Genomic DNA, 8,528 nt, shown 5'->3' on the forward strand with positions numbered 1-8,528 from the left:
ATGACCCGGCCACTCCTGGCCTGGGACGATGATGACCTCGCCCGTCGCCGGTCGTCAGCACCCCGATGGACGCCACCATGCTGGTGCAGCGAGCATGCAGGAGCAGGCTCAGTCTCCACGCAGGCCTCCGGTTCTGTGGAGGATGTGGCACACGCCACCAACACCATGTCGTGATGCAGGGTCTGCTGCGCCTGCAGGCACCTGGCGACTTGGAGTGAAGCACAGTATGGAGGTCTTTCGCCACTCCCAGTATCTTCTCGAGGACCAAGGCGTCAAGACTGTCGTGGTCCATTTTAGGGAACGCAGCCTTCGCTAGCGCCAAAAGCGCACTATGGTAGGCGAGAGATGACTCACCCTGCCCTTATGGCGAACTTTTGCTGGGTATTAAGTGGAGGTTCAAAAACAACCGCCATCTGGTCGAACGCCTGTGTGAGGGTGGATCTGTCAGATGGCGGGATGGGAGGAACGCCGCCAAGGCATCGTCGTCGAGGGTGGCGGGCAGCGCTTTCAGCGCCTCTGCCTCTGTCCATCCCGCCAAGTCGGCATTGGTGAGAAATCGCCGCTTAAACGCTACCCAATCGCCTCCAACAATGGCGAGGCGCCATGCACTCAGACGGCATTCTGCTCTGTTGGCAGTGCCTTCACTCCATTGTCAGCGACCGGGGGTGGAATCAGCTCTTCATCGTTTTCATTGTCCGACGCCCATGTACGAACTCTGCGACGTGTAGACATGACTGTCTACCGCTAGCTATTTCCTAGCAAGTTGGCCACTTCCGACACCAGTTGTAGTGAGTCCAACTGAGTCGCAGACGTCTTGGGAGCAACACGTTTTATTAAACTCTTAGCACAACATATTCCAAGCTATTAACAGAACATACTCTCGGGTGGTGACCACCCAACTAACCACACTATGGCGAAACTAGACACGGTTCCACTATCCTGGTCCGGACCACAAGCTGGGTCCCGGACTGCGTGGCTGGAGGCTTCTTCAAGCTTGACGTGGATCTCCTGCCTCTCCAACAGTAAGAACCCCCGAGCCCCTCCCAGAGCCCCCCTTATATCGGGCCGGGCTGGGGCTGGCTCCGCCTCTCGCCCCGCCCACCTTCTCGATCTCTCTCGTCCTTGCCCGAAGGCTCTCAAGAGTTCTTCTTGGACCATATGACCGCCCATTGGCCCCCTCCACCGTTGGCCCCCCTCCAGTATCATCCGGTCACATGTCCCCAGGTCAGCCAGAGTATCATGCCCCCAATGTAACCCTAGCTGGTTGACACTCTCGCTCTCTCAACGGGAGCCCGCACCACACATTGTGCATTGTGCGTGGTACCCGCTTAACCAGCGCTCACCCAAGCCCCCACTAGGGCTGGTACTAGACTCCGTGTCCGGGGTGTACACACAACAATATACATCCCACTGTGGCCTCGCAAGCCCGGCACCACACAGTGACATTCCCAGTCACGACACAATTTTAAGCAAATTTAGGGGTGCCGCAATGTGATTTGTCCTGGGAGGGTCGGCCAATCTCCTGGCACCGGGAAGCCACGGAACTTCCCACCTAGAGGCCCTTCGGATAAAAACCCATTGTGGCAGGTGATCCCCCACCGGGACACTACGTGTGTGTGTGCTGCGTGTGTGTGTGTGTTGCGTGTGTGTGTGTGCTCAGGGTGGGGGGCAGGGGGGAGTTGTGGTGCTTCTTAGGTTTTTTCGGTAAAGTCACGTAGGTAATTTTTTTTTTTTAAATAGTTCGACTTTTCTAATCGAAGCAACCAAACGTCCCTCTCTAAAACCATCGGCGGCAAGACCTCCCAGACTCTATGGTCTTCCCAATATCCATAAAGAAGGCACCCCGCTACGACCCATCGTGTCGACGATCAACTCTCCTACGTACAAACTGGCCCGGTTTCTATCAGATACTCTGCTTCCCTTCACAGGCAATACATCTTTGGCAGTACTCAATTCAACCCAATTAGTCTCTATGGTCAAGTACATGGTACTATCTCCTGATGATATCCTCGTCAGTTTTTATGTAGTATCTCTGTTTACCAAGGTCCCAGTACCTGGCACCCTAACAATAATTGAGGACTTGGTCCAGCATGGATTGAATTCGGATGTACCTGCGCTGGTTAGGCATTGCCTCACCAACACTTATTTTACCTGGAATGGCACCTTCTACAAACAGAATGAGGGTACCCCTATGGGCTCCCCCTTGTCACCAGTGATAGCCAACATGTTCATGGAAAAGTTTGAATCAGACGCCATCCAGACATCCACCCTGCGTCCTTCCCTGTGGAAGAGGTATGTGGATGACACTTTCGTCATTTGGCCACATGGCCTCCCAGCATTGAACCACTTCTTGGACCACATCAATTCCAGACACCCATCCATCAGATTCACCATGGATTTGGAGAAAGATGGTAAACTGCCATTCTTAGATATTCTGTTTGAGAGGAGACCTGACGGATCCTTGGGACATTCTGTCTACAGGAAAGCCACCCACACAGATTCCTACTTGAAACCCGATTCCCACCACCACCCATCTTAGAAGAATTCTCTCATCAAAACGCTATACCACAGAGCTCATGGCATTTCTGACCAACACCACCTGGCCAGTGAATTAAGACATGTACATCGGGCCCTCAGGATGAACGGATACTCTGACCGCACCATCCGCCAAGCTGTTTCTCCCACCATACAGAAACAGCCACATGAAACTCCGATCAAAACTATCACGTTACCATACATAGCAGGCGTGACCAAAAAGATCTCCAAAATTCTAAACAAACATAAGATTCAAGTCCGATTCAATACAGTACATAAAATCCGTGATCTAATTCCATCTGTGAAAGATGTCATTCCTGACTTACAATACCCTGGAGTCTACAAACTGAGTTGCAGTTGTGGTGATTGCTACATTGGAGAAACGAAACGTCATATCTCTGATCGTGTCCGCGAGCACAAGTCAGATCTGAAACACGGCAAAACTTATTCTTCCGCCGTTGCCGATCATTGCTACAACGCTGTGGGCTCTCATGAAATTGTTTTTTCCGAGACTAAGGTGCTCTGCAAGCCTCCTGGCTACCATCAAGGTTTGTACACGAGTCCATCCAAATATACAAACACAGACATAATTTCAACCGTGATGATGGGTACAAACTTAGTAATCATTGGAAAGATGTTATTAACCATGCAAAAAAGATTTAACTACACATATTTGGAGCATTCCTGGTAGCGATTTCAGCTGCATCACCTCTACATAACAATAGGCTCAGTCAACCATTCTACACAACAAAGACTCATTTCCTGGCAGCGATTTAAGCCGCACCACCTCTACATAATAATAGGCTCAGTCAACCATTCTACACAACAAAGACTCATTTCCTGGCAGCGATTTCAGCCGCATCATCTCTACATAACAAAAAGGCTCAGTCCCTTTTACACGCACCTCTACATCATCCGCACCTAGTTTACACAACAAAGGCTCATTCCTAACAGCGTGTTTCAGCCGCACCGAACCTCACAAAAATAATATTCAGGGCCTTCCTTGGCTCCTCCCACCCTCAACCAGTATATATATAAATACTGTTTCTTGGAATTTCTCTCACTTGATCCAGCTATCGTGCTGTGACGGTTCCACCTGAAGACGGAAGCTTGTGTTGCCTCTGAAACGTCGTGATTTTTATTTTATTTTTATTTTACTTTTATTAATTTTACATTTTCTTTTTTACCTACGTGACTTTACCGAAAAGAATATTATAAATATGTTTATGATTGAGAACCAAGAGGGTGCAAGGCTGCAGTACAGGTTTAGAACCACTGCTCTAAGGTGGCAGGCATCAAGCTCTGGACAACGCGTGTATATTTCTTCAAAACAACAAAGTTACGACACATTCAAGCAACTTCATTCACTGCAAGCAGCAAATAAAACTGAAGATCATGCGGGCGGAGCCGGGTGTAGCTGGTGTGCGTGTAGTCACTAGTGAGAAGTGGGTGTAGCTGGTGTGCGTGTTGTCACAAGCACGGAGTGCCGCACTGAAGTGTAAATTCGTGGCGGTGCACCTTTAGGCAAATGTTGCTCAACGTGGGGCAGATGAAGCCGCGCTGAGCGATGACTGCGTGCAAAGGAATTCGCAGAACGAGTTGACCTTAGATGTGTTGAGTCGAGTGCGACGGTTCATGTCACACATCTAGGGCGTGAGTCGCAAACACGGCGGCCCCTGGCTTTGGTGGAAAGTTTGATGGGTCGACGTTTTTGTCATTCCCCTTCTCTGTCGGTCTGTGCGATGGACAAGGGACGATCGTGTGAGCTGTGTAACGCGCCGACCCAACGACAACATTGGGGGCGCGGTCGGGGGTGTTCAACTCGGCACCATAATCTCACGGAGTAGAATCCCCACTGATAGAACGAAGCGATGCGGCGTCACCCAACCCATGAGTGTGTCTGCGCGTGTTGTGCGCGCTTCGTGGGCTAGTGGTAGGCGTTGCGGTGAGCGCCACCCCTGCTACCCGAGTTCGATTCCCACTCACAGCCAACATCAGTGGCGATTATCTGATCGTGATCAATTCAGCCTCAAATAAGTACCTGGTTTGTAAACATCGCCACGATGGAGACAAAGGCGGCCGGGCGTGGAGCTCACCACCCACCCCCCTTTTGTGCTGTTGTATCGGCCTACATAGGTGATGCTCGCTCACAGCACTTGTTAAGGCTATACAGGGGATCTTTGTCTTTGCACGTTGCCGATGTGGTCGATAAAGCGCGGAAAGCCTCGCACCCTGTGGGATGACTCGCGTGACTGAGATGCCAGCACAAGTGACGATGCGACGTGATAGCAAGCTGCGCTGCACTCATATGTGGGCCACGCCTGCGTCGGTGGGGAGTTCGCATGACACAATCTCTCGAGGCGTCCCAGATTGGCACTACTCAGGTTATCAACTCAGATTGAACGACGATGATTGGGTTCATCCCAGACTGGAATGTGTGCACGAAACCTTCAGACTCAAAACGTGAGTTATTGGAAGGCAATTTTAGGATTCGTAATAGATGTTTGGGCTAGGTCACGTATGAATCTGGCCAAATTGTTGTTGTAAAACCCTCCGCCACCTAACATAGCCAAACAAATTTTATTGTCGAGTGAGCAAGTATTTTAATGCGCCACTTATTATTGTTCCAGCTCACTGGTGAGTTGAGGAACAATTTTTACAGCCCAATTTAACGATTAAATGCGTGACTTGTTGATTTAAAATGCGCCAAGCATCATGACGACAATATCCAGTAAGTCAGAATTAAACTTTAACCCTCACCAATAACTCAAACTCCTTTTGATCCTTCAGACTGTGAGCCACGTGCCATTACCATGGGACTGTCCAGTCAAATTGGTTTTGCCACAATAGCAGAACCAATTTTGACAACACCGGGATGGTTTTGCAGTGGGAAAAATCTAGTCACGCCAATGCAATTGAAAGTTCGGGGCAAGAGATGAGTGAAACATCCACTGGACCTCTCGTGGGCAGCAATCAGGGCGGTGATGCGGCCCAGCGGTAGCTCGCTTGCCGCTTGCAGCAGAGGCTCGCGGATCGAGCCCTGTGGCCACCCTGGCTATTAAGGTGGCGAGATTTTAACTACTTCGCCTGGTATACAGGAGGTCGTGGGTTCGATCCCAACTCCCTGCTGTATATTTGGAGTATGCGTGTCTCTTTCCCCATGGTCGCGTGGCTTTTTCTACTGTTCTGGGTTTTCCCTCCAAATTTAGAATCAATGTCACGCGTTTAGAGTATTTGGCTGCTATAAATTTCCACACGATGATAAGCCACTTCGTTGAGCTATTATTTGTGGCCAGGTCGCTTCGGAAAAAGAGCGATATAGCTCAGTGGGCCTTACCATAATATCACGGTTTATAGTTTTATAGTTCCCAATGCATCCCAATGCACTGTCTGCATCACAGTGGGACATGATAGATTCCACGGCGCAAATGACTCAAATAGGCTTACGCATGGCAACATCGCGCCCTACTACCAGACTAAATATGTCTGTGAAACGTAGCGCCTTCGAAATAGCTCTGCACTACAATAATGGTGCGAATACCAAATGTAATAATTATCATTAATATTATGTTTGCACTACATAAGTAATGGTAATAATTATATTTTTTAGCGTCTATCATGCACGCATCATACTTGCCCACTTGGCTTACAATAATTTAACTGGTGTGAATTCTGCAAAATGTTATTGACAATGTAACATAGATGACATAAAGCTGCAGAGGTGTTTGATGACATCGAGAACATTAAGGACGTTACGACATGAGCAGGCGTCCGTGTCACCTTAGAGGAATTGTAGATTATTCTTTTTTAAATGGAACCTTTATTGATATACGCAGCACACTCCCATCACACTTCATATTCCACCCAGCGCAAAGAATCACCGTTGGATATTTCATTGCACTGCGTGTGGGAGAGAGCAGGTCAAGTGACCTCACTCGCCACGAGTGCAACCCACGCCGCGCTGCGCTCGCGTATTCCGTGGGCTGTGTACGTGCGCGGGCGCATGCCGGAGTGCTCGTGCCCGGGTGAATGTTTTGTCTCGGTGGAAATGAGGGATTCTGAGATCGGAAGCGAGAGCCTTCCGTCTAAAGATGGGTGGGGAGGGAAATGAGGGCTGCAGGAGGAGGGAGCCCTGACAGGAAGGAAGGCGGTAAGAGCTGCCGATTGACGGACTGTACAATATCTCGCTTCGCGCAGCCGTTCATTGACGATGCCATTGATTGCTTTGTGAGCTCGGCCCGGTAAACCCAGCCCCGTGATCCCTGCTGGATGATCCCAGTCCCGTGATCCCAGCCCCGTGATCCCAGCCCCGTGATCCCAGCCGTCAGCATAGGAAGCCAAAGAAGGCCATTCCCAGGGTACAGCATGACGAGTGCCCGGTTACAGCGATTTTGTGTCACAGGAAATTTCTGTTGAATCGGAGTGGACAGAAAACCGACGAGAAATTCGTTTTTCTAAGTAATTAAATACCAGTGTTGTGGGTTTTTTTGAAGATGCGATATTAATAAATAAAATGTTGTCAACAAGCCACCTTCAACATTATTAGGGGCACCGCACTGGCGAGATGTTAACTGCCTCGCTTGGTATACAGGAGGTCATGGGTTCGATTCCGACACTGAGCCCTGCTGTATATTTGGAGTTTGCGTGTCTCTCTCCCCGTGGTCGCGTGAATTTGTCTCCGGGTCCTCCGGTTTTTCCCTCCACATTTAGGAATATGCATTTAGAGCATTTGGCTGCTATACGTTTCCACATAATAAGCCACTTTATTGGGCTAACATTTGTGGTCAGGTCGCTTCTGAAAAAAACCTGTATAGGGGCCGTACATAAATGACGTCACGCGATTTTTGACGATTTTTGACCCTCCCTTCTTCGTCACACGGCGTCACAAAAAGTAAGACCCCCCTCAAATATGACGTCACAAAGCTCTGCCCCCCCCCAAAATAAAACATGTTTCAAATCGCTTTAAACTATTGTTATTGTAGTGCGTATTTAATGTGGCGCTGCACTCTGCTTTTGTAGGAGAAAATATTTATTAAAACGTATATTTAATTAAGTAGAACGTGTTGTCTATATTTATTTAAAGTTGCGCATCTTAATGTGACGTCACATTTCTCAATCCCCCCCCCCCCCATCGTCACAAATGTCTGACCCCCCCCCCCCTAGGTGCGTGACGTAATTTATGGACGGCCCCATAGCTAAGTGGGCCTTACCTGGTATAGAAATGCTAGCGTTGTATTTGTATGCTCACGTGTTTTTTCTCTCGTGCTGCTATTAGGTTATTCTAGTTTGTGTGTTACCTTTAACGGTCTACACACGCCACGATGATCCTTTAAAGCCACAGTGGCACCGTTTTACCTTCGGTGACCTCTGACCACTGCGCACGGGGGGGGGGGGGGTTACCAATGGAGGAGGCGCTGCAGACAGTGGATGTGGAAATTGCGTTCAGGAAGGGATCGCCAGAAACTTGAGCTGTGCAGAGGACATGGGTCTGCCGCTGTCTGAATCGCCTGCTCAACAAGTGCAGAGGATCACAGCCTGGGTGTAAAGCAGCAGCAGGAGACTCAGTGTGAATGTTCACGTGACAGACGTGAACACCGAGAGGGGGAGTTGGGGAACGAAGCAAGCAAAGGGGTCAACATTCCTGTCACCCTCGTATCAGTGCTGCCTACCTCATTGCAGACCAATTCAGGCCTTATTGGTCACCCCGTGCTCCTTATAAACTTCAACGTTCAGCCTACAAAGTCCCATCACAAGGGAGAATCGAAAATAAATACATAAAAATAATTGCCCGTATTGAAATGGCTGTACGCTGTATGGACCTGAACACTCAAGAATTGTATTCGCCTTAGCAAAAAAATGATAACATCTGGAAAATGAAGACAATCCTTGCATCGGCCACTGATAGACATAAGATAAATACACGGAGACAGAGACAAGACAGAGGCACAGAGACAAGACAGAACAAGACAGAGACACAGAGACAAGACACGGAG

Source organism: Lampetra fluviatilis, chromosome 32 (assembly GCF_964198595.1).
Source record: "Lampetra fluviatilis chromosome 32, kcLamFluv1.1, whole genome shotgun sequence".
NCBI classification, from domain to species: domain Eukaryota; kingdom Metazoa; phylum Chordata; class Hyperoartia; order Petromyzontiformes; family Petromyzontidae; genus Lampetra; species Lampetra fluviatilis.